Source organism: Cucurbita maxima, unplaced genomic scaffold, assembly GCF_002738345.1.
Source record: "Cucurbita maxima cultivar Rimu unplaced genomic scaffold, Cmax_1.0 Cma_Scf00011, whole genome shotgun sequence".
Taxonomy (NCBI): domain Eukaryota; kingdom Viridiplantae; phylum Streptophyta; class Magnoliopsida; order Cucurbitales; family Cucurbitaceae; genus Cucurbita; species Cucurbita maxima.
Window position 1 is genome coordinate 4,920,239 of NW_019272027.1, and position 17,442 is coordinate 4,937,680.

At 43.0% G+C, this 17,442-nt stretch overlaps 1 long non-coding RNA gene across 1 annotated transcript; it reads left to right on the forward strand.

Moving 5' to 3' along the window:
• The first annotated feature begins 1,188 nt into the window (after nt 1-1,188).
• Nucleotides 1,189-1,469, forward strand: LOC111486550. Its single transcript, XR_002718901.1, has 2 exons — nt 1,189-1,247; nt 1,328-1,469. It is a non-coding gene; the product is annotated as an uncharacterized LOC111486550 (long non-coding RNA).
• The last annotated feature ends 15,973 nt before the right edge of the window (nt 1,470-17,442 follow it).

Sequence of the window (17,442 nt, forward strand, 5' to 3'; positions counted from 1 at the left end):
CCACCGTTCAGAACCAGATTCAAATTCAAGGGCACAAGTCTAGGCACAATGCCCAAGGTGATATCGATGATGAAGGCAAAGAAGCTAGTCCAGCATGGAGCTTAGACGATACTAGCCAGTGTGGCAAAGGTCAAGGAAGGAATCTCCCTAACTGCATTTCCTGTAGTGAAGAGTTTCTGGACGTGTTCCCAGAGGACTTGTCAGGGATCCCACCATCTCGAGATGTCAATTTTACCATAGAACTGGAACTAGGAACCAGTCCTATATCCAAGGCCCCGTACCGCATGGCACCAGCGAAGCTGAAAGAACTCAAGACGCAATGACAAGAGCGGCTAGACAAGGGATTTATCAGACCTAGCGTGTCGCCTTGGGGTGCACCGGTATTATTCGTCAAGGAAAAGGATGGTTCCATGCGCTTGTGTATCAATTACAGGGAACTGAATAAGAGGACGGTGAAGAATAGGTACCCCTCCCACGCATTGAGGACTTATTCGACCAGTTTAGAGAGGCCACAATGTTTTTAAAGATCGACCTTTGGTCAAGTTACCATTAGAGAGTAAGATAAAAAGCGAGGACGTGCCGAAAACAGCTTTTAGAACAAGGTACAACCATTATGAGTTTGTGGTAACGTCATTTGGACTCACCAATGCCCCTATAGTGTTCATGGAGCTGATGAATCGTGTGTTTAAAGAATATCTGGATACCTTTTTCATTGTATTCATAGACGATACCTTGGCGTACTCAAAGATGGACCAGAAACACCAAATGCACCTGAGAAAGGCCTTGACAGTCCTGAGGGAAAATAGACTACATGCCAAGTTCTCGGAGTGTGAGTTTTGGTTACGCGAAGTCTCATTCCTAGGACATGTGATATCAGCGAAAGGAATATCAGTTGACCCTGCCAAGGTAGAAGTAGTCACCAATTGGGCTCGTCCAACCACTGTGGCTGAGGTATGGAGTATTGTGTGTCTGACAGGCTACTACTGTAACACCCAAAAAAAAAAAAAAAAAGGGCTAAGTCAATTGCAGGGCGAACATGTCATTTTGCCCCTCCAGCCCTAATAAGGGTCCAAGGATAACCCCGTCACATCCCCTGCAAAAGAAAAAGAGTTAGAGAGAAATTTGAGAGGAGTCAGTCGTGAAGTTTAACAAACTACCATCAGAATCCACCTTCAGATGAGACTCGTACAAGGATTGAGAGGTTAGCGAGGTCAACGCTCCGTCAAGACACAAGAACATTTCGCGAGGTAAGGTTCTGAACGACATTTCTCAGATCTGAGCTTTTCCTATGTGAAACGAGTCCTAAAATGCTGAAATATTCACCTAGGAACAACTCTAGGCACGATCTGTGAAGAAGTTTGGCCAAGACCTCAACCCGAAGGTGGAGATCCGAGAATCGTCTAAGAACGGTAAGTGAACTTCCGACGCTCTTAACTCGTTCGGTAGTCAAGAAAAAATTACAAAAAAAATATTAGGACGTAAACCGTAACACGATCTAGAACTTTGCCGAAGAAATCATATCGATCCGATCTACAGATCGAAAGATATGAAAATTGGAAAATGGGACTATGTTATGGATTTTAGAGGACAAAGAAGAAAAAGAAAAAAAAAAAAAAAGAGGTCAGTCGGTGAGTGGCGAAGGGCAGTGTGACAGGCGCCGGACACGCGTCGACCGTAGGCTGGAGCTACGCAGCTCTAACGTGGTGACGACATGTGTCATCTGCAAAGCCTAGTTGAACTGCAAGCACGAGCTGAGCCGAGCCGAACCGGACCGGCCGAACCGTGACTGCGCAGTGGCTGATGCGTGCGGCCTGTGACTGACGCATGTCCACGCACGTTGTCAGCGCACTACTGGCACGTGAGTTCGCGTGAAACGGCCGTTTTGGCCCGGTTGCCCTCTGTTTGCCTTATTTTTGTCCCAGTTTCAATTATAATACTGTTTTTATGTGAATAGGGACCTACTATAAAGAAATCAATATTTTTGGACATCTCACGGGCAAAAAAACGCTAGCAAAAAGGCACGCGTCAACCAGGTCAGTCACCAACCGGTATTTAGGAAGAAATACTTGTAGGATTCGCTTCGATTGCATGCATGCTAGTAATTTTGTTTCAAATTAGCTCTCAATGTAAAATATTAGCCAGATTGATTGCTATGAGTGTATTGGATGAATTATCTGAGTGTTTCTTGTATGCTTTAAGCTTCCGTCGTATGTATGCATGCGTTTAATTTATGTTGAAATTGTGTATTCCGTTTTCCGGGTGCTTGATGGACGAATTCACCCCATTGAGCGCGAACTTCATGCTCTGGGTGCTTGATGGAGGTCATCACTCCGTTGAGCCGGTATGACTAGTTTGCATGAATTATATATTATGATGTTAGAAGACGGTTGCATGCACACTCTGTTAATTGCTCGGTTCCATTTCTATGATAAGCTTAAGGGATTACTGTTAGGAGCAATATGTCGCTCTAGCCGGACTTAATTTTCCCTCAGGAACTTAGCGGTTTACCACGACAACAAGGTACCTTAGGAATGTTCATAGATTTCTAGCGTGAGAACGATATCTATAGCTTCGTGGGAGGACCAAGGGTCCCTGATCAATCCTTACTGCTCTTAACCATTTTGCATGGGAAATGTGTCCCCACGTCGTACACCCCATTAGCTGCATGAGAATAGGTTGGGTCGCACCCCTATAGGGGGACTATATGGGCGTAGGGGTATTCAGCACACCCCTAGGCTAGATACCATGTAGTCCTAGATAGCCATGTAGAGGTAGCATCTCATAGGGAGATACCAACCATATTAGCTTGGCGTAAGGAACCTCTAGGCGTTTAATGAAAGGACGATGAACCGGTGAAACCCAAGGGGCAAGCTCCAAGGGACTAAGATTAGAACCAGATGTCCTAGAACCGAATTAGAAAATTGTGGGAACCTATTAAATTAAGATGCGAAGAGAGCATACAAGTAGGTGGCTTACTGAGTATAATTTTTTATACTCATCCTTGCTATGTTTTCCTTTTTTCAGGAGCGTGAGGCGTCGGTCAAGGGCGGGCGTGATGGAGACGGGGATTGTCACAGAGGAACAGGTTGTCCCAAGGCGTCAGTCCAGTCTTTATTTTGTGTTTGCATACTTTCAAAATTTATTTCCAAAATTTCATGTGTTTTGTTGTTTGTCGTCCAAAAACTTTATTGAAATTTAAGGATTTTCTTTATTTCATATTTAAATCACTTTCTGCATTTGTGTCTTGTCATTAGTCACGGTTCGTAGTAAAATATTGGGTCGTGACAAATTTGGTATTAGAGTAGTCAGGTTATAGGTCCTGTAGACATTTAGGATAGAGAGTCGTGTCCTCTGTGACCTCACTCGTTAAACACATGTCGCTCACGACCAGACGTTCTCACCTGACAGAAACATAGAGACAAAGGTTAAGCTAGTATTTATAGAGCATACCATGACCGACTATGGCATTATAATCGCACATTACCTAGGAGATATGCTAAGAATGAATTGTAACCATAGTTCCTTTTTCTCTTGTGGTAGATAATGGCACCAAAGAGACACGAACCATATGTAGGGTCCGAACCCAGAAGGGGAAGAAGAGAGGAAGTTCAGGACACGTCGATTCCAACACCTGAAGAGGAACAACCTGAATTTCAAGAGGAGGTTGGGGATACGCCCCAAACTAGCAAGGGGACAGTACCACAACCATCAAGAACAAAAAGATGCCTAAGGAAGGCCAAGGCCCGAAGGCTGCTTGATACACCCCCTATTGCTCCCTTCTCTGAGGAGGTCCCATCGGGTCCAATCCCATGTACAGCAGTCCCGCTAAACCAGCCGTTAGCTATGCCCATAGTAGAGATGTTTCAGACGTTCATGATGACCTCGATAGAAAATCAAGCTCTGACGAACCGGATGATACAAAACATGATGGCTAATTAATCAACAGGGCAAGGGGGCAAGGATTCAGGGACTATAACGGTGGAGTCCCGCTACTTAAGAGATTTTCAGAGGCATAAACCGCCTTCCTTTGACGGAGAAAAGGTGGATCCCATTGTCACTGAGAACTAGCTAGAGGCCATAGAAACGGCCTTCCATTTTATGAGCTGCCCGCCAAAGTATGAAGTTCATTGTGGGACGTATATGCTGAAAGGAGAGTCGCACTTTTGGTGGAAGGGTGCTCAGAAGACCATTATACCACAAAGAGAGTTAATTACATGGTGTCAGTTTAAAGATGCGTACCTTCACAAATGTTACCTAATCACTGCCAGAGTGAAAATGCAGACAGCATTCCTCGCACTGAAAAGGGAGACAAATCAGTGGAGGAATATGACTTGGAGTTCAATAGGCTGGCGAGGTTTTCTCCAACCTATGTTAGTTTTGAGGAGTTGAAGGGCAAACCATTTATTGCTGGCCTGAGGGAGGAACTAAGGGTGAATGTGGCATCCTTGTCATCCTTCGTCTATGCATAAGCCCTTCAAGTTGCGACCCTGCTCGACGCGTCCCGCATCGACAAGCTGCAGTTGGGAACAGCTCAATCATCCCACACTGCATCCCAGGGAAAGGTGGTAGACCGCCCCGTGACCGCACTGATAAACGAAGAAGGGCCCCTGTACGGAACATGACCCTTTGTCCTAACTATCGGCGTCCTCACACAGGAGAATGCAGAGCAAGAACAGGCGCCTGCTACAGATGCGGCCAGGTAGGGCACTTTGTAGTGGATTGCCCTCAGAGGAACGATCAACATGTCAATTGGCCTGCAGTACAACATTAGAGGGGCCAAGCTCCTCAACATCAGCAGGGGAGAGCTGTAGCCCATGCAACAACAGCCGGGCGAGCTGTCGCCCATGCAACAACAGCCAGGCAAGCTGACCAGCCTGACGCAGTTGTCACAGGTACGCTACCCGTATTTGGCCATCTTGCTTTAGAATTGTTTGATTTGGATTTGACGCATTCATTCGAATCTGAGGAGTTTGCAGAGCTAGCACACCTAGAGAAATAACTTTTAGAGATTACCCTATCAGAGTCCACCCCTGCTCACGAGTTGTTGCTAGCTACCCATAGGTTTAAGGGAGGTAGTGTAACAATATAAGGGTGTGTCATCGAAGCTACACTGATAGTGTTAAGCATTCAAGACTTCGATGTCATCTTGGGTATGGATTGGCTAGGCGAGAATCGCATTTTGATAGATTGCGAGACTCGAGTAGTGATTCTCAAGCTCCCGTCAGGGGACAACTTTACCTAAAACGGAGCCACTTCCAAAGGTGCCCCAAGCATCATAACATCGCTAAAGGCTAAGAAGCTAATTCGTAGTGGCGCAAGTGCATTTCTAAACAGCGTGATCTTAGACAATAGTAACAAACAAATAATCTCATCGGTACACATCATCAGGGAGTTCGTAGATATCTTTTCGGAGGATCTGCCAAGTTTGCCCCCAGCTAGGGAAGTCGATTTTGGGATCGATTTAGAACCAGGAACTGTGCCGATCTCCAAGGTGAAGGTGTTAATATAACACATGCGGAAGCAATTTGGATCTTAGGCACTTAACATCAATTATAGTAAATAACTAGCATGTTCATAAGTATTAAAACTTAATGAGCTTGAATACTAACCTTTTATAGTTCAAATTCTTTTTTCCTCACGAACCGGTTTTGAACCACTTCTAGTGTCTTCTCCACTATCCTCCAGCCTTAGAACGGGATTGTGGAATCCGGTGAGTGACTAAACTTGGGAGGAATTTTGTATATATGAAGAGAGTGATTGTGAGAGGTTTTTCTCAAGGTTTTTCACCAACAATAAGAACTTTCATGAATTATGATCACTCTATTTATAGAGTCATGTTTGCATGTTCATGCAAATTTGAGATCACCAAATTTTGACACTCAAAATTCTACTCAAATGTTTGGGATTATGTGGCAAGCATGCATGCTTGAGTTAACCAAATTTTGACACTCAAAATTCCACTCAAATTTGTGGGGTTTATTTGGCAAGCATGCAAGTTTGGTTAAACCGAATTTTGACACCTCAAAATTCCACTAACATGAATTTTTCCATTAGATGAAGTCAACATTTTGACTTTCTTCATTTTGATTCAACAATCAAATTTGAATTATTAATTTCAAATTAAAGTAATATTAAATGATTAATTAAACTATTTAATTAATATTTAATATTAATTCAAATGAGAATCCCAATTAATTCCGACACATATTTGATTAAGATATTAAATGTTATTTAAATATCTTAGATTCTCTCTTTTTGTTTAATTTGTAAATAAAACAAAAAATGCGGTAATATATCGTATATATGTAGCGCATTCTCCCTAATTTGAATTCGAACACTTCGAACTCACTCGCACACTGTTCTATGATTTAGTCCGATATGAGCTAGCAGAGCGACCTAATGGACCTATAGATCATGGGCTCCAACGATCCAAGATTAACCGATTAAACTCATTAACCTTATTAACAACCATTCGTTAACTACTAGGACATTCCACTATAGCCTAGTAGTTGCACTCCCCTCACTATAGATATATTTCTAACCATTTGATATAACCATGATTAGTTAGTCGATTCTTCACAAGTTGTTCGTAACTAGAGTTGGGTTAATTTACCGTTTTACCCCTGAAGTTACTTCTTGTTTCTTATATCTCACTGATCCTCTAATGAACAATTGGTTTGTGGTCCAACCAGTAAACCGGATCCCTCTCAGGCCAATGAGAGGGTGGGGCCCCTTGTTCAATACCTGAAGTCAGTACTTAAGGGAACTACCTCTCTTCTATCCCTAAAAGTGGATAGGAGTGAATTTCATCTTGCATCCCACGTCCCAGCCATTTACCCAGTCTTACCCCTAAAATGAGAGGCCTATTGAGTTGGCGAATCTCACCCATGCAAATCTAAGGATAATTCCGAATAAACAGAAGTTTATGGTTAGCTCAGGATTAAGATTGAGTTACCTAGGTCATCAAATGAAAAGAAAATCAGTCTCAACAGTAAACAACATTATAAAGTGAGAGTGATTTTCTTCATGGTCCGATCTTATGCAATACTCATTGCATAGGACGCCCCCACTCACATGCCTTCACATGTACAATTTTAGTGATCACATTGTTTATATCATATACAAAAGTCGGTCGCATCCATAGTGTACCCAGAATAAGGAATTCAGCCTTATCCTTATACTATAGATCATTTTGACTATATACTTTTACTTGATCAACTCTTATATCTCTACATATAGTACAAGTAATCATACTAAAGCCAGAGTGTTCTTAGTTTATTGGATTTAGATTAATGATCGTAAAGTTCACTTTATTCAATAATAATCTTTACTGAATAAACAACAATAAGAACTTTATTGAAAATATAATTTTTTTGTTTACAAACTATGAGTTTTAGAACATAAAACCCAACACAAGGCACCTTACAGGATGGCACCTGCAAAACTTAGGGAATTGAAGGAGCAGTTGGATAAGAGTTTCATCCGGCCCACTGTATCACCCTGGGGAGCCCCTGTTCTGTTTGTCAAGAAGAATGATGGGTCCATGCGGTTGTGTATTAATTACAGGGAATTAAACAAGGTCTCTATAAAGAATAAGTACCCTCTCCCGAGAATTGACGACCTGTTTGATCAGCTACAGGGAGCAACAGTCTTCTCGAAAATTGACCTAAGGTCGGGGTATCATCAGTTGAGGGTCAGAGAAGGGGATATAACCAAGACAGCTTTCAGAAGTCGTTATGGACATTACGAGTTTCTCGTTATGTCCTTTGGTCTTACCAATGCACCAGCAGTTTTCATGGAACTAATGAACAAGGTGTTTAAGGAATTCTTAGACACCTTTGTCATAGTGTTCATCGACGACATTCTGGTATACTCTAAGTCAGAGGCAAATCATGAAAAACACCTAAGAAAAGTCTTGACAATACTGAGAGCCAAGCAGTTGTAAGCCAAGTTCTCTAAGTGCGAGTTTTGGTTGTCTGAAGTAGCATTTCTGGGGCACTTGGTGTCAAGCAAGGGGATTACAGTGACCCAGCTAAGATAGAAGCAGTGATGAGGTGGCCAAAGCTGACTACAGTCACAGAGGTGAGGAGTTTTCTGGGGCTAGCTGGATATTACAGAAGATTTGTCCAGGGTTTCTCCAAAATTTCCTCAACGCTAACTCTTCTAACCAAGAAGGGCAAGCCCTTTGCTTGGACTCCAGCTTGCAAACAGAGTTTCCAGGAACTTAAGAAGAGGTTGGTAACCGCACCAGTCCTTACAGTTCCAGATAGGTTAGGTAATCTCGTGGTGTACAGTGATGCATCAGAGAAAGGTTTGGGGTGTGTACTCATGTAAAAGGGTAAGGTGATAGCGTATGCTTCTCGACAACTGAAGGAATATGAACGAAACTACCCAACACATGACCTCGAGTTAGCAGCGGTAGTATTTGTTCACGCACCAGTTTTACCGATTATAAGAGCCTCAAGTACTTGTTCACGCAAAAGGAGCTCAATATGAGACAAAGGCAACACTACTTGTATGGGGAGAGAACTCAGATTTACACTGACCATAAGAGCCGGAAGTATTTCTTCACCTAGAAGGAGTTGAATATTAGACAACGACGGTGGCTAGAACTAATCAATGATTATGACATCAGTACCAGTGGGGTTACTACAGTCTCTCAATATATGAGAATGGAAGTGGGAGAACATTGCCATGGATTTCATAGTGGGCCTACCTAAGACATTGAAGGGTTACACGGTCATATGGGTGATCGTGGACAAATTGACAAAGTCAGCACATTTCCTCCCCGACAAGGCCACCTACACAGTAGACAATTGGGCATAGATGTACATGAAGGAAATTGTCAGATTACATGGGGTTCCCATGTCGATTGTACCAGACCGAGACCGACGTTTTACTTCAGTATTTTGGCGTGGACTCTAGAAAGCGTTGGGCAATTGATTGGACTTCAGTACAACATTTCACCCATAGACCAATGGACAAACAGAACGCTTGGACCAAATTTTAAGGGACATGTTGCGGCCCTGTGTACTTGACTTCACCGGGAATTAGGGACTCGAAGTTGCACCTTATGGATTCGCTTATAATAACAGCTATCAGACGACAATTGGCATGGCACCGTATGAGGCATCGTATGAAAAGCGGTGTAGGACACCATTATGCTGAGGCGAAGTAGGAGAACCAGAACTAGTAGGTTTGGAGCTGGTCCGAGTCACGAATGAGGCGATGCAACAGATCAGGGGGAGGATGCACACCGCTCAGAGTAGACAGAAGAGTTACGCGGACTCGAGATGGAGAGATCTGAATTTTGAAGTGGGCGACATGGTATTCTTGAAGGTAGCCCCCATGAAGGGCGTTCTGAGGTTCGAACACAAGGGCAAACTGAGTCAACTCTTCATAGGACCCTTTGAAATTTTAGAGCAAATCGGGCCCGTTGTGTATAGGTTAGCCCTACCCCCGTCCCTCTCAACCATACACAACGTGTTCCATGTATCGGCACTTCGCAAATACCTAGCAAACCCCACGCACGTGATAGATTATTCGACTCTGGATGTGACCGAAGACTTAAGCTACGAGGAGAAACCGGTGGGGATCCTGGCTCGCAAGATAAAGACTTTTTGTCAAGGTGTAGTGGGGAAACCAGTCAGCAGAGGAGGGCACGTGGGAACGAGGGACGAGATGAAGGAGAAGTACCTAGAGTTGTTCTTGGATACAGACACTTTCAAGGACGAAAGTTCTTCTCGGGGGGGTGATGTAACGATACGCGTTCCAAAAAAAAAAGTCCTCGAAGCCCACATTAAACCCTAGGGTATCTAAGTAGCCGCCCTTCGTTGAGTCGTTGTTGTACCACGAGAGAGAAGCAGTAAGATTGGGGTGGAGGATCGATAACTCCGCGAGAATTTAAACATTGCGAGCCTTAGGTGGGAGCGAACGAACGCCGGGGTACGTCGGGACAAGGAGGACAGACGCACCGTTACGGTTAAACGGACAACAACGATCTCACCGCATCTCTAGTTTGGCCCAAGATCAGTGACACCAAACGCGTCTAGAAGCTATGCGTCGTCAGTAACCTGCACAGCTTGTCGGCTCAGCCCTTTGACTCCGTCGGCTCAGCACTCGGCTTCATCGGCGGCTCCGTTGTATTTCGTAGCTCGGCTCGGCAGCGTGGCTTGGTGGCTCGACGACTTGGCTTAGTGGCTCGGTATACGAATAATATATCGATTCCTAGATTTTCGATTATTCTGGAGCCATTCCCACCATTGTTTCAACCATTTGAGGTCAGTATAACTCCACTTCGATAAAAACAAGTTGTGATAAGAACGTACCTTGGTAGTTAGGCATAAGGGCTAGTTGTAAAAGGGTTGTAAGTGTATCATGTGATCTTCTAGGTATAGTTAGGCGCCAGATTTAGCGTCGCGAGTGACTTCAGCCAAGGTCAAGGAGGTAAATAACTTACTGTTGGCATTAATTATCTATGTGTAATGGTGCGTGCACTGTGGCCTTCGCACGTACCATGTGTGCTGTCAACGTATGTTGTGCCGTATGTTTATCTTGTTGTGAAATACCAATGTATACCATGTATGCTATGTTGAGTATTTTCTTGCGGTGAAATACCATCTATGCCATGCTCATGTATGTGATGTTGTTGCCATGACTTGTTTTACCTTATATACATGAAATTAATTGATATGTCATGAATGTGTTGGGAGTTTACATGCCATGGATGTGTTGACTGGTGTACTACAATACACTCATGTGATGTTTCGGTGAGTCATGCTATGTAATGTCGAGGCTAGGTTAACCACATATATGTCGAGGCTAGGGTTAACCACATAGTGGCCAAGAACACTAATGTCGACTCTGGAGCCATCTACGACTCCATGGTAGAGACCAAAACAAAACAAAACACCTGAACATCCTTGGCATCGAGATACATGAAAGATTAAAGCTGTCAATTCAGCAACACTGCCTGTTTGTGAAATACAACTCGAATCAAGATGAGAACTTGGATTGGACAAATTGACTTTCAACTTGAGTTATATACTATAAAAGTTATGGTTGTTCCTTATTTGCTTTTAGCCAATAACATTAATTTCTTACAAATTGTTTTCAACAAATTTCTTCAGTCATGCTTTCTAAAACACTTTCTCTCAAATGTGACTCAATGTTCGATCATACATTTGAATTATCTACGAGGTACGATTTTCACACGACTGACTTGTTCATTAGGTTAGAAGAAGTATCACACAATCATTGTCTCGCTGCCATAAGAGTGCAATTGTGACACCAGATACACGACCTATGCAATTTAAACAGTTTGCTTGCTCCACCTAGTTCATTGCCTTTTTGACCTGTTTGACAATTTTCAAACTACTTCAACCCTTTTTCAAATCGATTCATCGTAGTTTACCTGCTTTCTTAGCTTAGGAAATGACTGAACTTTAAAGACCGCCGCTGGGAGGCGAGGGAGTCACTTGTCTGGTCTTGCGGTTCACTCACTCCTTGGCTTCTTTGCTTGGAAGGACGGACTGGAATGGACTGACTCTGATTCAACCTTCCCTGACTTTCTGACTCCTTCATGCAGGCCCCACTTGGCTCGGGGGGATATAGCTCAGTTGGTAGAGCGGAGCTCTTGCAATTGGGTCGTTGCGATTACGGGTTGGATGTCTTGTTCATTGGGGTCTCGAAGGGGCGTGGAAACACATCAAAACTCTGGAATGGAAATAGAAAAGAGATGTCACTCCAGTTACTTCGGAAATGGTAAGATCTTTGGCACAAGAAGAAGGGGTTGATCCGTATCATCTTGACTGGGTTCTTCTTTCTCTCTCTCTTTTTTTCATAATACCTCGTAATACCTCGTTGGTTGAGTTCTTTTCCCTTAGGAAGTTTGACTGAACCTTCCCCTGCATTGCATTTTGCTGCTGATTTGGGGGGAAACCCAGCTGCTGACGGTCGGGGCGGGCAAAAACATTGACCCGCGAACCTGCCCAAAAAGGGGGGCGAAGACCTACTGCTTACGAACGAAAGACTACTTTCCAAGCTGAATCAGACTGAATATACGCTGAATACGACAGATTCGGAAGTGACTAAATCAGTCAGAACGTAGATGAGATGAAAAGTTATCTTGTGAATAGAGGAAAAGAAAAGAACCACAAAACCCGAGGGAAGGAAGTGAAGCAAGGATTGTGGCCACTCTCACTCAGGTACTTAGGGAACAGGGAACACCAATCCAATCTCGACGAAAAAAAGGGATTCCCACAGGAGCAAATCTTGATGAATACAAATTACGGGGGAATAACGAGCGAAAGAGCACGAGAGACGAAGGAAGGACAGAAGCCCAGGGGAAGGAGAGAAAGAAGCCCAGTTGAGTATTGATTGATCTTTTACAGTTCAAGAAAGAAAGAAGAAGGGACAGACAAGCTAGTGAGTGAAGGAGAAGAAAATAGAAGAAGAGAAGAGACCGAGTTTACCTCCAGAAATCAGGGAAGGGAATAGAGGAAAAGAAAAGGAGAAAGACCTGATGATCATCCAGCTGCTTTACCGAGTTCAACCCTTGTGAAAGAATAACAAGAACTTCCTTCGAATAACTCACAATAACAAGAATTAAGGAGAAAGATCAGTGCAAGAATAAATAGGTATAGGTTCAGGTTCTTGATCATTAATAAGTAGGTTCAAGAATAAATGGGTTCCGGTTCCGGAGCTTGACCTGATTCTCATCCTGCTGAATTACCTAAGGTTGACGAAACTTGACAGTTATATGGAGCATCAAAAGAATGAATTGAAGCAGCTGCTGTTAGTGAAAAAGCTCTGACGAAACTTGACAGTTATATGGAGCATCAACTAAATCATAAATGGTCTTTACAGGAGAAGGAGTCTTTGTCTTTGATTTCCTCTCCCTGATAGTTGGTTTCGTCTTTCCTTCCTGTTCAGTCTCATGAATAAGGAGTGTTTACCGTCGAGTAAATGAATTGAATATGCTTTGTTTACAGTCGAGTAAATTCATTAGCTACAGAATGAACCTATTTACCTTGTTTTCTCTTTCGTCTTGACTTCCTAATTACCTCCCTCAAAAATAGGGATTTTATCCCAAAAAATAGACAGAGGATAGAATTTGAGAATTCATGGTCCTTAAAGGATGAGAAGAATGAATCGGGAGTCTTTGTCTTTGTCTTGTCTCCCTTCTTTCTTTGATTTACTCGACAGTAAAGGTTCTTCAATCAATTCATTCTTGAACTGTAAAGGAGAATGAATCTTGTTTCGTCTTCTTTTCTTTCCCTTCTGTCATTCTCTATAAGGTTCAGGTTCAGGATTGAATGAATTTACGACTGTCAAGTCTCATTCATCTTTCATTTTCTTCTCCCTATCACTGTTCCGTCTAATTCTTCTTTCTTGTCTTGCTTTCGTCTTGACTTTGATTCTAGAACTGTAAACTCGGGTTCTTCTTCTTTCACTCGTTCTCACTGCTATTTGACTCACCAAGCGTAAATGGGTTTCACTATCTCTTTTCTTTCCTTTGATTCTTTCACTTCCAACTCTGTCTGCGTCTTCTTCCTTTTCCTCTGCCTTCACCTTTTCCTATCCTTTCTTTACAGGGAGAGTCAATTCATTCAATCCTTTGATGATATTCCCTGAACCTTATTCATTCGACTGAAAGTCAAGACTCAACTCAAGCTATTTGAGAGTGAACTGTAAGACTCAACTCCTTATTAATTCTACTTCTTTCACTCTTTCTTCTTCTCCTTAACTACTTATTAATTCTCCTTCTTTCACTCATTTACTCGTTCTCTGTTCTTTCCTTTTCCTTCTTTCACTGGGTAAAGCATATTCACTATCTCTTTTCTTTCTTCGTGCTTGTTTCAGGAAGCACTTCGATCACTCCTGGTTGTATATGGATTTTTTTGACAGACGACAGTGATGATTTACCGACGAAAAGAGGTCAAGCCGATAGGACCTACTCGAACAATCGCCCTACTTGATCAAGCTGATTAGCAAGTGGACCAACTCGTTCACGTTCATTTGATTTACTCTGAATCTCAGACTGTTCCCCTTTAGCTTCTTTAGTCAATTCTAATTGTTCACTCTTAGTTGACCGTTCCGCTGGGGCTGTAACTCAAAGAGGAAGCCCTGCGCTCCAGTGTAGAATTTCTTGATCTACGAAATGAGTGAAAAAGGGGTTCTTTCCCGAGATGAGTTCTTGCCATTTCATTTTGACAGAAGAAACGAACAGACTTTAGTTGATAGAAAGGAAATGTATATTGATACGTTCAATCGAGTCCCGTTTTCTATTCCTCTTTCTTTGGTTGGTTGGTCTTGCTGTTGCCGGTTTAGGGTGCTCTGGCTAATATGACTATGTTGCTTCCTCTTACGGGTCATCATACCAATTAGTAAAGGTGGAGGGGGACATACGAGTACGCGAAGGGAAGAGAGTTGAGACGGAGACGAATCCAAGCCAACGAGGTTACAAAAGGTACGAACGAGTTGGATAAGCAGTTGACGGTGACTTTTCTAGTTATTCCCGCTCCAGTGGAGATTGCTTGCTTTCTGGGAATTGGTAATACTTGGTCTTTGAATCAGAAGTGGTGGCAGGGCAAAGAATAGGTGGAGATTAGGATATAGTCAGGATATTCCACTGTCTCGGTAAACCCATTTCTAGTTCTTTTAAAAAGGGGCTTTTCTTTATTGCAAGAAAAAGAAAGGATCGCAACGTCCTACTTAACTAGTCCATCAACCTATAGGACTGCCATTAGTGCTTCTAGCCGGATTCTTTACAGTCAGACCAGTTTTCTTCATCGTTAGCTAATCAGATGGATTCTCTTACTTATCGAGATGTAAATTGAAATTCTTCTATCATCAATTCCCCTCAAAGCCTGATTTTCTTCCGAACTTCAGAAGTGCTTCGGTTGGTCTGTCTCTATCAAAGAATTAAGCGCTGGAGACTCGGCTAGCAGAAGATCATAGATCATACTTCTTTCTCGATTGCTTTTCCAAAAAAATAGAGGTTTTTAAAGTAATAGCACAGATTTTGTCTTTACCGTGAAGACGGAAAGAGTACCTTGACGCCCAGTTGAACGTCATACCTAACTTCTTTCTACGGGGACTGTTGGCCCCTCCCTTGGAAACGAGAAGGATAAGGGACTTGGTCGCCAATCTAAGACTTTGACGAACTCAATCGTCACTTTGGTTAGCAGTGGGCCCATCATAGGTGCATGCAATAGGATCGACCTGTGGCCCAGGTGGTTAGGATGTTTCCGAATGCTTCTACTCCTTTTGTTCTATGAATCCCGACTGACTCCGAATGCTTCTACTCCTTTGGTTCTATGAATCCCGACTGACTCTGCTATGCAATAAGAAATCCGTATACGTATAGGAGTGAAAAGACCAATACAGATAGATAGAAAGCCAATGCTTTTCCCCTTGGAGCCAAAATCTGTCTTTCTTCCCCAAAGGTCTAACCTTCTTCTTTCATTGAAGAAAACAGTTCTTTTTGTCGAAGATAGGAGGATGATATAATATCTTAATTCATTCTCTTATAATAGCAGTTCTTTACAGGGGTAGGCGGGGTAATCTGCACCAAGACCATGACCGCTATAATGCACGTTATCAAGGCCACTTCATTCATTATCATAACTTCTCAGAATAATTTCATTTAAAGCTTCTTTTCTTATAGGCTCACCTTGGTGAAATTCACTAACAGCAACAAACTCTGTTTTTTTTATGAAAGATTTATAATAAGGAGTAGGTGGAAAACTTTCATCCTCTTCCTACTAAGCCAAGTGGCGGCGTCTGCTTACCGGCACATTTCTTCTTCAGAGAAGGACTTGAACCTTTTATAGACTAGAAGATCCATAATGCTCGCAATACAAAGAAGAAACTCATGGGGCGGCCAGGCCATATGGATGCATACTTCAAGGTGGTCTTTTCTTTGCGGATTCTTTGATAAAAGAATAAAAGGCGGAAGACCCAGTATCCTCAGAAAGCAGATCGCTAAGGTGACCCCTAACCTAAGCAGGAGGCTACCACGGATCCCTCACGAAGAAAACCACGGCTTAGATTAGATTCGAGCCATACATAAGTAAGAAGAACTGGAAGTCCGGGTAACTTTGCAGCTCCAGCAATCTAAAAAGCTCCCAATCCAATTGGAAGGACAAGAGCTCTCTACCGGAATACCTTGTGCCGAATTTCCAAGCCACCCGATGCGGGTTGTAGGCAAGCTTCCGGCTCTCTGAGTTTCAATCCACCGGGCGCGTATAAAGAAGAAGAATCTTTTTTAATGGATATCTACATATCATCAAAATCTCCAGGATCAAAAAGCTTTCTTCATCCCTGTTTTGCTCTTCAATCAAGTGATGCTGCTAGTGAGATCCGAACGAGAATAGTTGTGAGCTAAACTAACTGTACAAAGAGAATCGATGTCTTCTATCTTAGAGTAAGCAAGGGCTAGAAGTCGAGCACCGCTACAGTGATCCATTTGCAACCTTCCTTAGGTAAAGAAGATAGGTTCAAACCCCCCTTATTACGAATTAGATAATAGATCTCCTCATCTACGGCTCCATGCCATGTATTACATAGCATTAAGCAAAGCCCATGCTTACTCCACGGAGTCTCATCTGGTGCAACTCCATGTGCTATATAAGTCAAATAGTAGGGTCTCAGGAGGACTCGAGTAGACCTCCTAATCCTAAGAGGCTCTGGCTCCTGAACATCTCCCACGGGAGGGCTCATCATCGTGCTCTCCTCTAGCTCATCTGCTTCAACATAAGGTACTCTCATTGTATAGTGATATTTGTCTGAAAGTCCTGTTCACTGGTCCTCCTGACCTGAGCTCCCACTAACGAAGAAACGTTCTCTATCTCTATAAAGTGAACATCCCGGCTCTCTAAGATTTGCTTAGTCTCGGGATTCTAAAGTCTATTAAATACTATAAGGAAGACCCCTCGAGCAAGAGATGCTCTTAGCATCAATCCCCTCTGAAGGTACGAGTACATAAGCCTGACATCCCCATTGAATATGGTCCGAGGGTGTGCTCTCCCGGTCTCGGTTTGAGTTTAGAGAAAGGAACCGAGCTGTGTTGTGGAGATAGGTTATGTAGACTGAACAAGCCCGTCAGTCAAGGCGCCTTTCCTTAGATCTAAACTAAACGAGCATATATTGAGTGAGGCGGTCTAGTAGTTGTCCGTGGGTAGAAGGAGGCAGGGCAGTCTAATCTAGTCTCGTTACTATAGCATAGTGCTAGATCGTAACTAGCGGACCTCTTATCTATTCTCCTCTCGATATCGGGCCTTGCCCCGTTGTCGAGTTGTCAAATCGAGACTTGTCTCTTGCTATTATCAAAAAATACGTAAATCCAAAACAGTTGCTGCAACCAACGCACTCTATCCAGAGAGTTGTCTGTGATTTCCTTCTCGAACAGGCGGCTGAGAGGTCTTGTTCGAGTCTTGA